Here is a 14,886-nt window from a genome sequence, read left to right as displayed (position 1 = left end):
CAAGACAGTGAAAGGTGGCAGCAAAGGGGACAGCCAGAGAGGCGCAAGAGAGAGGCTCTCAAGACAGTGCTGAGCAAACTTGCCAACGGTTTGATGGCAGGCGTGAGAGAAAGAACAACGATTTCTAGGTTTCTGCCCTACACATGGAAAACTAGACATATAACTGTTCAGAACAAGGTCTGGCGCTGAGAAAGTACTCAAAAAATATTGACCACCCAGCACTGCATCAATATGGTGATCACCAGCATTTCCAACTTCCACCATCCTTGCTGCCGTGACCATTACAACTACAATCATCAGCACCCGCAACAGGGGTCGCGTGTCACGAACAGCAGAGACCACCACACAAGGAGCAAGTACAGGTCAAAGAAACGCCATCCAAATCGAGATAGCTTTTTTGGACAAAGGAAACACTTACCTGTCCTGGGATGTTACCCAAGTTGTAAGGCCATTTCCCCCATGCTCTCCCCATGCCACCCCCACACATATTTACATAACCTTCTTCTCATGTTTATAGCTTCTGCTGGGACTCCTGCCTTTACTCTCAGGCTTTCTCCTGACCCCCTACCCCCATGCCAAATGGCCTGATGTATCTTCCAAAACTCCTGACATGTGCTTATGGGACATTCCCTTCTCAAATTAGTATTACGGTGCCTACAAAATGCAAGCGATGTGCTCAACACCAGCACTGACCTACAGCTGGCAGATTCTATAAATGGAATCTCAAAAAAAAAAGAGGCATTAACTGTATTTGTAAATCTCTAATCCCTAAGTAACCTTATGCCCAAAATATATCCAAGACTCTTGGTCTTCAGTGCCACTTAGCTTTCTATCAGCTGATCTCTGAGAGAATACCTCTCTAGGGTCAAAGAAAAGTCTCTCCACTCAGATACACAGATGCATGAAGGTCAGTAAACAGATGGGACAAGTTCAAGGAGAGAGAAGCAGGCACAAGAAGCCTCCCCATGCTCTGGGTGAGCCCTGATGGTACCCGAATTTGTAAAGGGAAAACAACTAACTTTCCATCCTAGCAAAATCCACACGCATGTGAAACAGACTGTCAGCTCTTAGAAACTCATGGTTTAGCATTTCCTCTCCAAACACTGCAATGTTATATAATATGATTGATCTCCGAATCTTAACACAAAAGCCTAGAACAGGAGAATTCCAGAGCTGGGGTCCACCCTTCTATTTGCAAACAAGAAAGAGCATGTCTACTTCATGGTAGGAGGGGTTAGGAGCATCTGTCTTTGAAGTTTACTTTTAAAAACACCAATGTGTTCCTGCTAAATGCTCATGACTGTTTCTGAAGGAGAATGTGAGCTGTGGATGGTATCTGATAAAGTCTCAGGCCAGCCTGATTGCTTGCTTTCCTGTGTGAGCTGGTCAGTGCACTAAAACCCTTTAGCTAAAGAGGGCAGATCTTTTCATCCAGGACCAAATCCACAGCAATATTTTGGGGACCTGTATGAGCGTGGGGAGGAGAGAAATGATGACTTTTATCTAGTGAACAAAACTCCTTATAATTAGGTTGGTGGTTTCTATGGTAACGAGGAGCTGACTCTTTTATTTGAAAGAAAAAATAGCAACACTCCAGCTGTCCTTGCCGTCCGGACGCTCCAAAGCAAATGAGAGATTTGATTTCACAATTTGTGACGACTGCGGAGGACATTAAACCACATATTTTACTTGTTGTTAAGATTTGGCAAGACACTAGGTCCCATTCCCCTGAGAAAACAGGTGTGAAAAACAAAAGCAAAAAGCAACCAAAACAAAATTATGTTCCCCCTTTGCAAATGACATGTTCTTGTTTCCTTCTTCCCAACTGTCATACAAAACCATCAAACCACTTCCTTGATGAAAACTGTTACTGATGGTTCATTTTGAAAAACCATTGGAGGTCTCCAAAATATATTTACACATTTATAACAACAGCACCCACTACTACTGGGGACTTCATTAGACACTAAGTACCGTGCAAAGGGTTTTACTTACATCATCTCTTAAATGCTCATAGTAACCCTAGGAAACAAGACTTGTCATCATGTCTTTTTTTTTTTTTTTTTGGTGATAAGGAGGTTTAAGAGGTTAAGCACCTTGCTCATTGTCAGTAAGAGCTAAAAGTTCATCCTCATGGGAGAAGTCTAGCCATCCCTATGCTATCCTGCCTTTACTGCCACTTTATAACTTGTATCAGAAAACATCTTTCACAAGGAAGAGACCCTGTTCAAAATGCCCCCACAGAGGACTGTCAACCTTAGAGGACTTGCTGGTTTATCTCTGGGAAGGTCCTTTTCCTTCTCTCCCACCATCCCATATGGTGCCGGGCTGCCTGAGAATACAGAAAATCATGACTTCTTGTTTTTTAAAAAAAATTATTAAGAAGAAATATCGGAGTATAGTTGATTTACAACATTGTGTTAGTTTCAGGTGTACAGCAAAGTGAAATCAGTTCTGCTGCTGCTGCTAAGTCGCTTCAGTCGTGTCCGACTCTGTGCGACCCCAGAGACGGCAGCCCACCAGGCCCCCCGTCCCTGGGATTCTCCAGGCAAGAACACTGGAGTGGGTTGCCATTTCCTCTCCAATGCATGAAAGTGAAAAGTGAAAGTGAAAGTGAAAGTGAAAGTGAAGTGCTCAGTCGTGTCTGACTCTTAGCGACCCCATGGACTGCAGCCTCCCAGGCTCCTCCATCCATGGGATTCTCCAGGCAAAAGTACTGGAGTGGGGTGCCATTGTCTTCTCCGGAAATCAGTTATACATATGCGTCTATCCACTCTTTTTCAGACTGCCTTCCCATATACGTCATTTCAGAGTATTCAGTGGACTTCCCTGTGCTATACAACACAGTTATCTACTTTATATATAGTAGTGTGCATATGTCAATCCCATTCTCCCCATGTATCCCTCCCCGCTTTCCTCCCTGGTTATTAGGAGGACCAGCCTATAGTCTACACATGACAGTTAGGGAGGCTGAGGGATGCTGACAGTCACATTATCAGAGGGTCCAGAGTGTAAGGGGGACATGCACTAGGTTCTAAGGGAACCAGGAAGGCAAGAGAGATGAAAAACAAGAAGAGAGGTACCCAACTGAGGCCAACAAGCTGGGAAGACCTATCACAGAAGGTGATGCTTGAATTAAGTCTTGAAGGGAAAGTGGATAGAGAGAGCCTTTGAGGCAGAGAAAGTAACTGCATGGAGAATTCAAGGTCAGAAAGGACATGGCCCCTGAACTCCAGGAGTCTTGGCAGTAGGGCGTGACAGGGGTGGGGCAGGAAAGGCCATCGAGGTCCACGACATGCAGGCACTGCCTGTCTCAGCAGGCTGAGGGCAATCAGCAGAGGAGGAAAAAAGGGGAATGACACATTTTGGCAGGTGTGTGCTCCCCCTTTACGCTATTCTAGAAACCTGGGTGAGTTTGAAATTCCTTTCGTTGTACACCACTCTGGGGAAGCAACCACATGGACCATGCAGTCATAAGCATTACCTGCGCTATCTTGTTTACATGACTGCCCCTTCCAATAAACCACACATTCCCCTAGCATGGGACTTTTCTCTGCTTCATTTCATCTTTATCTGGTCTAGTAAAGGATCTAGGATATAGCAAAAACCTACCAGATGCTGACTGAGAAAATACAAATGGTCAGCACTTGTTCTTTGAAATATAAAGATACTAATCCTCAAAGATGATGCTGTGAAAGTGCTGCACTCAATATGCCAGCAAATTTGGAAAACTCAGCAGTGGCCACAGGACTGGAAAAGGGCGGTTTTCATTCCGATCCCAAAGAAAGGCAATGCCAAAGAATGCTCAAACTACCGCACAATTGCACTCATCTCACACGCGACTAAAGTAATGCTCAAAATTCTCCAAGCCAGGCTTCAGCAATACGTGAACCGTGAACTTCCAGATGTTCAAGCTGGTTTTAGAAAAGGCAGAGGAACCAGAGACCAAATTGCCAACATCTGCTGGATCATGGAAAAAGCAAGAGAGTTCCAGAAAAACATCTATTTCTGCTTTATTGACTATGCCAAAGCCTTTGACTGTGTGGATCCCAATAAACTGTGGAAAATTCTGAAAGAGATGGGAATACCAGACCACCTGACCTGCCTCTTGAGAAATCTGTATGCAGGTCAGGAAGCAACAGTTAGAACTGGACATGGAACAACAGACTGGTTCCGAATAGGAAAAGGAGTACGTCAAGGCTGTATATTGTCACCCTGCTTATTTAACTTATATGCAGAGTACATCATGAGAAACGCGGGGCTCAAAAAAGCACAAGCTGGAATCAAGATTGCCGGGAGAAATATCAATGACCTCAGATATGCAGATGACACCACCCTTATGGCAGAAAGTGAAGAGGAACTAAAAAGCCTCTTGATGAAAGTGAAAGAGGAGAGGAAAAAGTTGGCTTAAAGCTCAGCATTCAGAAAACTAAGATCATGGCATCTGGTCCCATCACTTCATGGGAAATAGATGGGGAAACAGTGGAAACAGTGTCAGACTTTATTTTTCTGGGCTCCAAAATCACTGCAGATGGTGACTGCAGCCGTGAAATTAAAAGACGCTTACTCCTTGGAAGAAAAGTTATGACCAACCTAGACAGCATATTGAAAAGCAGAGACATTACTTTGCCAACAAAGGTCCATCTAGTCAAGGCTATGGTTTTTCCAGTGGTCATGTATGGATGTGAGAGTTGGACTGTGAAGAAAGCTGAGTGATGAAGAATTGATGCTTTTGAAGTGTGGTGTTGGAGAAGACTGTTGAGAGTCCCTTGGACTGCAAGGAGATCTAACCAGTCCATTCTGAAGGAGATCAGCCCTGGGATTTCTTTGGAAGGAATGATGCTAAAGCTGAAACTCCAGTACTTTGGCCACTTCATGCGAAGAGTTGACTCATTGGAAAAGACCCTGATGCTGGGAGGGATTGGGGGCAGGAGGAGAAGGGGATGACAGAGGATGAGATGGCTGGATGGCATCACTGACTCGATGGACGTGAATCTCAGTGAACTCCGGGAGTTGGTGATGGACAGGGAGGCCTGGTGTGCTGAAATTCATGGGGTCGCAAAGAGTCGGACACAACTGAGCGACTGAACTGAACTGATTGTTAATTACTGTGCATCAGCTCTCACTACAGGCCAGCTACTGCATAAAGCACTTTACATGCATAATCTCATTTAATCACCACACTGGCTGTATGTGGAGGGACTATGCCAGTCTCATTTTATAAACACACAAAGTGAGGCCTACAGGGGCAGGTGACTTGTTTAGTCAATGGCAGCATCAGATTTAGAGCCACGTTTGCATCATCTCAAAGTTCTCCTTCAGCAGGCTGTGGGATAACAGCCAGTTTGATTACTGCAACAAGAGATATTCATTAATGTAAGAGTACTGGGCACACAGTAGGTATACCACACGATTCTGTCTATTGAAGTAAAGTGAAGTGAGAGTCACTCAGTTGTGTCCGACTCTTTGCAACCCCATGGACTATACAGGCCATGGAATTCTCCAGCCCCGAATACTGGAGTGGGTAGCCTTTCCCTTCTCCAGGGGATATTCCCAACCCAGGGATCAAACCCAGGGACCTTCCCACATTGCAAGTGGATTCTTTACCAGCTGAGCCTCAAGGGAAGCCCTCTGTCTATTGGAACACTGATTAAAAACCTGCTGTTTGCAGTGTACCAGGGTAAGTCCAAAGATCATTATAGAGCATTCTCTGCCCCGAGGAGCTCCCAGTCTGCTGATGACTTGGGAATGCCTGCAACCATGACTTCGGAAAGAGGGGAAGGGTTATAGTTTCTGTAGCGATAGTCAATCTCATTTAGAAAGAGAAAAACCAATTCCTTTGTAGGTTTTTAAAGTGGTTCTTTGATTTATTTTGCCAGCTGTACCTTTTCCTCTTTTCAATGGTCACCTGACCTTGCACTGACTTTGGGGTGCCATACTATTCTCTCTCTACTCCAGCAGTTTGGGTGAGGCTGGCTTTATACCCTGATCCAGGGGAGGTTATGTGACCCAGATTTGCAAAGTCGAGCATTTCATTTGCATGGCCACGTTCCAGGTAAGATACACATTTCAACCAGAGCCAATTCCCAGAAATTTTCCTGGAGCTATATGGGGAGCCAACGTCTTTGGTGGAGTGAGGACATTTAAGAGGGGGTTTAACCATGGACAACCATCTGGTTGTCTGGTCCATGAGGGTGGAGACAGTCTGACAATAAAACCAAGCAACAGAAAGACTCATGTCCTAATGATATTCCTTGAGCCTCTGCATGAAGTCTTGCCTCGGTATTGCAATAAGCTCAACTTATAAATTCTTGCTTTTGTGCATAAACCCCTTTATAAAACTGGTCTCTGTCACTTGCAAGCCAGAGTTCAGACAAATATAGTTCCACTCTAAGGAAGAGATGGAGATTGGGGAATGGTTACATGCATTGGACCAAAAAGAGCTGAAGAAAATTATGGAGGGGGAAATTACATTCAACTACTCATGAGGGTCCTTCTTATTTGCTCCATTAAGGTACATTCTACAGTATGGCATTAAAGCCCTCATTTGATTCCTCCATGTAGGTGTTTACTTAGTTTCTGCCTCTGGCACTAAAGATAAACACCCTAGGTGATCAGCAGGATTCATGCAACTTGCAAAGAATATGAACAGGACAGAAATTCATTCATTTAATAAATATTTATGAAGCATTGTCTTTGTGCAGAGCACTGAAGTTAACATTTGCTGAAAAATTATCTAATTTACTTCAAAGAGGACTTCAGCTATCTTTCAAGTTCAATTTCACCGATCCATAAGGCAGTTAAGACAATTAAGACATAAAGGCACTTTCACTAAAAGGATTTTTTTTTTTGGGATAGCTAAGACTGGCTGATATCTACTTGGAAGTAAATTAGATTCTATAGTGTGTGAGAAGGAAGGAGAAAGGGACTGGATGATTGAGGAACACTTTCTGGAAAAAGCAAAGATATCCTTAAGACAAAGTGGGAGACAGACCATGTTAATACCCAAGTTACAATGGAGAGGTGAGCCTGAGGGGTTTGTTAGAAATAATACAGCTGATGTGCTTGGTCCAGAGGAGCTAAACCAGATGCCCCAGGGATCAGCCCCCAGGGATGTGCAGCCACTCTGGGTCACCAGGTGGTTCTTCTACAAACTCAAGTCTGAGGACCATGACATCAGGCCCTAGGGCCCAGAGAACCATTCTGCATGAAGACTTTGAGGAAGATGCACCAGAGCCCTGCACATGGCAAACACAGGCAGGCCTATCAGTATTCAACGCCAAAATGAACACCTAAGCTGTATTTAGAGTCTGATGAAATCATTTACAGGCAGCTGTTCTGAAAAACAGGCCCAGTTTTTTGCTGTTTACAAACCTCTCAGAATACAAATTAATGCTACAGCCTAAAGAATTCACATGTCTGCTGAGACGGCAGAGACAAAAGGTGAAAATTCTTTAACAAAGAAACTATAACTGGGCTAAAAGTCTTAAGCGCCTACGATTTTCCCTTTCTTTCTCTTTTGGCAAATTTTACTTGCTCCTGCGACAGTTAACAAACAAATCAAAACAAACACACCAACCTCTTGCCTCAAAATGGAACAGCTGACAGGCAATATTTTATAGCGGTACTGTGCAACAGAAATAAATTTGAGTCACATATGTGATGTAAAGTTTTCTACTAGCCACATTAAAAAATGCTAACAAGTGAAATTAATTTTAACAGTATATTTATTTAAATGAGTAGATCCAGAAAATCACTGTGGTATGTAATCAATATAAAAATTAATGAGATAATTTAGATTCTGTTAATCACACTAAGTCTTCAAACAACTCTGTGCTGAGAGCACATCTCAATTAATATGAAGTGCATTTCAAGTGGTCAATAATCATATGTGCTAAGCACTTACCACACTGGTCAACACATCTCTATGGATCAAGGGTGGTAAAATTTTAAGTCAAAACCTAAATTTCCGAACAAGAATTCTGAGATGAATGTATCTGAAGAAAAAGAAAGTGAAAGCAATGAAACTATGCTGTAACATAACTGAAGAACCAACTAGTATTCACACAGATATTTTCTATATTACAATTTTTAAAAAGCTATAAAAATCATGTCTAGTACAAGTGGGAAGCAACTAGACTAACACCCATCTCCCTCTTTTACCTGGATTAACTGAATCAAGGTCTTCCACATACTTTCCTCGGATCTTATATTTCAGGTTCCACTTGAATTTGATGCATTATCTCCTGGGCAGGAGTCAAGTCCTCTTGGAAATGGAAATGGAAAACTTCAAGTAGTTGAACAGAAATCAAGTCTCATGGAACAGAGAGAAAAATGTTCTGTCCCTCAAGAACAAGAGATCAGAAGAGGCTCAGAGCTAGACACATGGGGACTAGTATCCTGCTTCTGCCTTCGTGGCTAAGTGATGACTTCAGACAAGTAACTTAATTTCTTGGTGCCTCAGTTTCTTGATTTCTAGAATCAGGATAATCACTGTACCTATTTCAGGGTGATTTCATGAGTTACTATTTGTTAACGTTTCCAGGGATGCACGTTCCACATGCTAGACATCTATGTGCCATAAGGCAGAGTTCAGTCGCTCAGTCGTGTCTGACTCTTTGCGACCCCATGAATCGCAGCATGCCAGGCCTCCCTGTCCATCACCAACTCCCAGAGTTCACTCAAACTCGTGTCCATAGAGTCGGTGATGCCATCCAGCCATCTCATCCTCTGTCGTCCCCTTCTCCTCCTGCCCCCAATCCCTCCCAGCATCAGGGTCTTTTCCAATGAGTCAACTCTTCGCATGAGGTGGCCAAAGTATTAGAGTTTCAGCTTCAGCATCAGTCCTTCCAATGAACACCCAGGACTGATGTCCTTTAGGATGGACTGGTTGGATCTCCTTGCAGTCCAAGGGACGCTCAAGAGTCTTCTCCAACACCACAGTTCAAAAGCATCAATTCTTCAGTGCTCAGCTTTCTTCACAGTCCAACAGAGTAAGTACTTAATATAGGGTAAATGGCCTTATCAACAAGGACAAGGAATATATACCAACATTTTATCATAGTACTGATCTTTTTTCCCCTTTTGCCTCAGGCTCCAGCATGGCTCTGGAGGGCACTGTGAATGTGCAGTCTTTCTTGAAAATTAACTGAATTTATCCCAAATTTTGATATTTGGTTCATGTGCCAGGACTCCAGGTCCTTGAACTCAGGGGGAGAGCCCTTGGACACCCAGTGCCTCACGTCTCCCCGTGGGGCAGGACAAAGGAGAGCAGAGTTGCAGGACAAGAGTCTATGGAACAGAATCTAGGGCCCAGCTGCATGGAAACAGTAAGTGTTGTGTATCTCACATGATAAGGACCTTCCTGAAAGCACATCCATCCATCAAGTTCCAGAAAGAGTGATAGGCACCAGACAAGGGCTTGAGTAAGCAGCCAAGCCTTCCTTGTCACGAGGAATTTTATTTTCTCCCCGTCTTCCTTGGAGGCCTCTCAAACAACAGGCCCCTCTGAAGGGACCTGCCTTCCCTTCCTTTTCCTTAGTTAACAACAGCAGAGATCAGATGCGGCAGAACTGAAATCTCCAGACAAAGATGATTTAAATGGCAAATAAATACAGTCTGTGGGAGTAATCAAAATCAGTGAAATGCAAGCCCCACTTCGAGCTCGGATTATTTTAAAGCATGAGCAGAATTGTCAATGAACTATACAAGAAAGAAGGGTGGAAAAAGCAAAAACTACCACCAGCCTGGAGCTATGAGGATGGAAAGACAATTTACATTCTTTCTAACTGGGATGGAATCTTTGACGGACAGTGAGGTGGCGGCCTTGCCTCCATAGCCCTCAGTCATTAAGACTTGGTCTTAAGTTTCAGTAACAAAACTTTGTTACACTCACGCTTCAGAGGCCGAGTGTCATCAGAAAGCTGCTAAATACATAACTTCACTGAGCAGAAAATGTATTCTTTCCACAGGTCTGTGCCTTTTACAGTTCATTTCAGAAGCCTCAACTGCATTTTTCCTTTTCAGTGTTGGGAAAATGTCTTTTTTCCTTCTGGCTCTACATGTGATCCTTCAAAGGAAAAGAAAGACAAATCCACACAACATCCAGTGACTCTTTCCACAATATGGTTGCCACACTCTGTCTAATTTGGTCCAGGCTCTTTTGGCCCATGGGATTCTGGGAGCTCTTTTGGCCCATGGGATTCTGGGAGGGGTGATTTTTCTTCTTTGACTATACAAACTGTCCTTGGTCTAGTGACTGCTCTCTAGTTCTGTCCCATGTGGGCTTAAGTGTCACCATGAACCCTACATCAAAAGAACAAAACCAAGGTTTTTATGGACTCCAGCTCAGAATCCAGCTCTTAATCCAAGTAGGATTATCAGCTTCCATCTGAGGCTTTCAATGGAGTTAATACAACCTCAGCAGGATCTGATCATCTCAGTCATCTTGAACATGCTCTTTCCAACTTCCCAGGCATGAAGAAAACCACTGATTTCAATAGTTTAGATTATTTAACCCTTAGGCACTGAAAGAAAACTCAAATTCCCTCTTCTCTGGGACCACTATTAAAGAATGACAACATATTCTCAACGTATTATGAGAATGAAATGCTCTTCACATCAATTTAGTGTCCGGAATGAAATGTTTTAATTTTAACTATTCACAATAACACATCTCTGTAACACAGTACAAGAAACACACAAATTCCAAGCTATACAGGGAAAACTTTGGCTGAGAGAAATGAAATTTTTCCCCAAATTATGAAGAGTCAGGAGTACAACCTAGGAGGGTACTTAGATCATTTTCCTTCTAGTCATCCATTCTACACTTTCATCCATGCTTCTCTAAAGGGACTTCATGTATATTTTTTGAGAAGTTAATAGATAGTGAAGGAAGGGAGGGAGAGAAGGATAGAAGGGAGGGAGGGAAAGAGTGGTTTTATGGCCAAATTTAGAAACATGTGCTAGAACCCCTTCTAGAATAACTGCGACACGTTACTATACTAAAAGTTCTACGTCTTGCAATAAAAATGAAAACAGATCAATACATTCTGGCCTCTTTGACTTAGTGTAATTTGAGACTTCCCAAACAGTGGAAGGCTACTTCAAAGTATTTTTCACTTTCACACTTATGCCGTCTCTGTCACATCTCAATCGGAATATCCCCATGGAGATGGGTCTCAAAGAGACTCCTACAGATTGCATCATGTGAAAAGAAAATCATTTATGGCAAGCCCCCTTCTCCAACGGAATGATTATTTCTTTTAACTTCAGAGTTTCTAACTCTCAGTCTCAGTTTCCTCTATGGAAAATGAGGATAATAAATTTCATTCTCCTAAGGATGCTCTAAGGATTAGAGGGAATAATCCAATCAAAACACTGGCATGTTAAATGGCCGACAGTGGGCCTCAGTGAAAACCAGCTGCTGGTCACAGGGAACTCTACTCAATATTCTGTAATGGGTTGCATGAGAAAATAATCTAAAGAAGAAAAGGTATATGTATACCCGATTCACTTCACTATACACACCCAAAACTAACAAAACTTGTAAAAAATCAGCTGCTGGTGCTTCTACTATTACTACCAAGATATTCTGAACCCCCACCCAGGTTCACCGTAACAACAACGGCATGTGCCTGGCTGTACCACTGTGCCCTGGGCTGTCCCCAGAGGCTCAGCCAGGCGTAGGACTGGCCCCTGTCTGTCTGTCTTTCTACCGCTCTAACCTATCAATCTGCCCTCCCTCCTCTATCCTGAGTCACATCTCCCTTCCCCTTCAACACCACTTCCTGTGTACAGATCCCTGCAGTGACTCTATTTCTCTCTGGTCCTTCAAAGCCTTCCACAAGGACTCTGCAAAGAGAGCTCAAGACGTGGCTCAGAACCACAGGAGAAAATGAAGAAAGGACTCAGAATGAGCCTCTCCCAGTTTCAGAAAAGGAACAAATTGAGGGATATTAAATTTCAAAGGGAGCACTCCCCATTCCACTCACCAACACTTTCCTTTTTACAGAGGCTCTGATTCATGACTAAATAATTATCTGTTTAAAAAATGTTCCTGGGCAGAGTTTCAGCGCTACATGTCAATAAAGATCTGATTTGACTAAAATTACCAAGTCTTAGAGGCACAAATTTCTCTTCCTCCATAAGGCAGTTGACAAATTAGGTCTTTTCACCTAAAGCCTTGAACAAAGATGACTTAATGACTTACAACTCTACAAATGTTTGCTAAACAGTCCATTTTGCTGTTCTATCTTCTCAGGCACATTTTTCTTTCAAATGCTAATACATCTTTAGGGGTTATGATTGGGATAAATACCCCTTTTCATGTTCTTATTTGGGTTGTTGATGATTATCAAATGGATTCAAAGGCCTGCATTTCCACCATGTTGTACTGAAAAGCCATGTTAAAACAAACCAGTAAACAGAAATCAAACACATTTATACACGTATAGTATCCTCTGTGCAAACACAGAGCACTGTGCATAAACGTTCTTCCCAAGTTGGAGGTAAAAAGAACAGATAAAGGCAATTATAATATTAAACACACAAAAGCCAGCAGAAATCTGACACTGCCAAATTCTCCAGACCGAAATATAATGTTGCCAAAGAAAACCAAAGGAAAATCTCAAAAGGTAGCAATTTGTAAAAGGAGGATGCCAATCAACTTCAATAAGCTTTCTGCACGTATGTCCCTGACCACAAAATGCTACGTCGGACAAATGATAGAGGTTTGTCTTGAAACCACAGAAACAAAAACACCTCGCGTCAGGGCTGGGAGGAGATTGCCGGGGAGCCAGCCCTGTGTAGGTGATCTGGTTCAAAGGACGGCGGAACCTCCTTTAAAAAGATACCACGTGAGCTTGTATTTGTATAAAAAGAGAAAAAGCATAACTGGTACTTGACGGAGGGGAAGTTAAAAAAACAAAAAACCTTTATGTTTAGCTTAAAAACTAAGCTGGGAAAGATTGAAGGCAGAAGGGGACGACAGAGGATGAGATGGTTGGATGGCATCACCGATTTGATGGACATGAGTTTAAGGAAGCTCCGGGAGTTGGTGATGGACAGGGAAGCCTGGGGTGCTGCAGTCCACGGGATGGCAAGGAGTCAGACATGACTGAGCAACTTAACTGAACTAAAAATTTCTTACATCTTTATTAAATGTGTTTATAAGGTCTGCCCTGGGATAAACAGATATACTTTTTCTAAAAGCTCTTCGGTCCAGTCTGTGTGTCACTAACAGTGCTTAATGAGGACGCACAGTTGATAGGGTGAAAATGAAAAGGTATGTGGGGGTTGGGGAGGCTTGGCACGGGCCTCAGAATCTGGTGACCTGGGCCGTGTTCTCCAGTCTGGAAAAGGAGGATCCCAAGGACTGACACATAAGGCTGCCTCTGGGTAGTAAGCGAGAACCCCCATACCTATCGTTAAAATATTGAAATCCTTGGCAAAATAACTACTTCCCCAGCGACTTCCCTGAGGCAGCCCAACCAACAACAAAGGGTTAATTCATAATACCAGAGGGTGGCCCCAAAGGCCCATTTCCAATGCTGTGGCCAGTGCTGTTTATCAAGTCTGACCATCTGTGTCCCAGTGTTTACTGAATACTGTGAAAAGCATTTTTGTTCACATAACATTTCTCCACTTCATTCTAAGTGTGAAAAGAAGATGAACCCATCAACTGGAGTCCGTAGGGTAATACAGCTTTACAAGATCCCAGGTAAATGAGATAAAGGTCTATTCCTTTCTAGAGTGAGATGGTAAAGGAAATACAAGTTCCCTGCCCAGGCTTCTGCTACGCGATGCTTTGAAGCCAGCGGTGTTTCACCCTGGCAGGTCTACAAATGTTAGCTTCTGAAGGGCAAGAACTGCATCTTATTTCCCACACAGACTAATCCCTGGCCAAGTGTAGTTGGTGGGTATAAGCTAAAGGAAATAGTTCAGGGCTGCTATCTGTCAGGCTTGAAGAATGGCTAGGGTTACACTGAGTATCAAGGTAAATGTTCATTGATTTTATTTATTAAGTAGGCTTTTCTATTTTAAATTTTACTCTGCAATGTGCTTATAAAACATTGTTACTGCTTCTGTTTGGCCAGTCACACAGAGGTTTTCCACCAAACACGAGCGGAGAACCATGTCCACCATCATCCTCCCACCAGGAACATCCAGAAATGCTTGAGGGCATTTTTTGGTGCTTTGTGTATTTAGTGTATAAAGGACAAGGATGCTGTACCTGTGACTCAGTCCTGTGTCAGGAAGAATTGACCAAAACCGAGATGCCTATAGTTCCCAAGAAGAGAAACACTTACGAACCTTATTCGTCTAGAAAGTGGCCTGAATGGACAGTCTCTGATTCCCTCACACTCTTGTGTTTGTATATGTGGGCCATCTGATCACAATCCAGGTGTTGCCAGTCCCTGAATTATAGTCCTCATGGATAAGCACTGATAATTCACCTCCTAATCACTTGTCCTGCAAATCCATGACTGTAAAGGTGGCAACCGGGTATGATCATCAAAACACTGAGTCACCAGCACCAGCCAATTGAACTGGAGGTTGGCATGAATTAAGGGGCTAGACCCATCTCTTGAGTGCTGGTTATCAGCTCTGGGGGGTGGCCACCAGTTGATGAAAAGTAAGAAGTAAAATGCGAGCCCAGATGATAGTAGCAGGCAAGGCCTCAGGGATAAAACATGCTCAAAGGAGATTTCTGTATGAAAACATGGCACATGACGGTAAACAACCGACTATCCCTTGGGAAGACGCCTGGCTTATCATCAGGGCCTGAGGAAGGGTGAAAAGAGTCCTTTGTACTTGAATGGCAGAAGGAATAAAACCTGAGTAATGGAGGCCACCATCATTTATTAAGAAACCTCAGCACATATT

General features: G+C 43.1%; 1 protein-coding gene across 2 annotated transcripts in view; it reads right to left on the bottom strand.

Annotated features, from left to right (window-relative positions):
* PRICKLE2 (prickle planar cell polarity protein 2) overlaps window positions 1-14,886 on the bottom strand; it is a 343,702-nt gene that overhangs the window by 281,669 nt on the left and 47,147 nt on the right. The gene's annotated exons all lie outside the window — the stretch shown is intronic.

The sequence above is a fragment of the Bos indicus genome, chromosome 22 (assembly GCF_029378745.1).
Source record: "Bos indicus isolate NIAB-ARS_2022 breed Sahiwal x Tharparkar chromosome 22, NIAB-ARS_B.indTharparkar_mat_pri_1.0, whole genome shotgun sequence".
Lineage (NCBI taxonomy): Eukaryota > Metazoa > Chordata > Mammalia > Artiodactyla > Bovidae > Bos > Bos indicus.
Note: the sequence above shows the minus strand (reverse complement) of the source record. Positions and strands in the feature narration are given on the sequence as shown.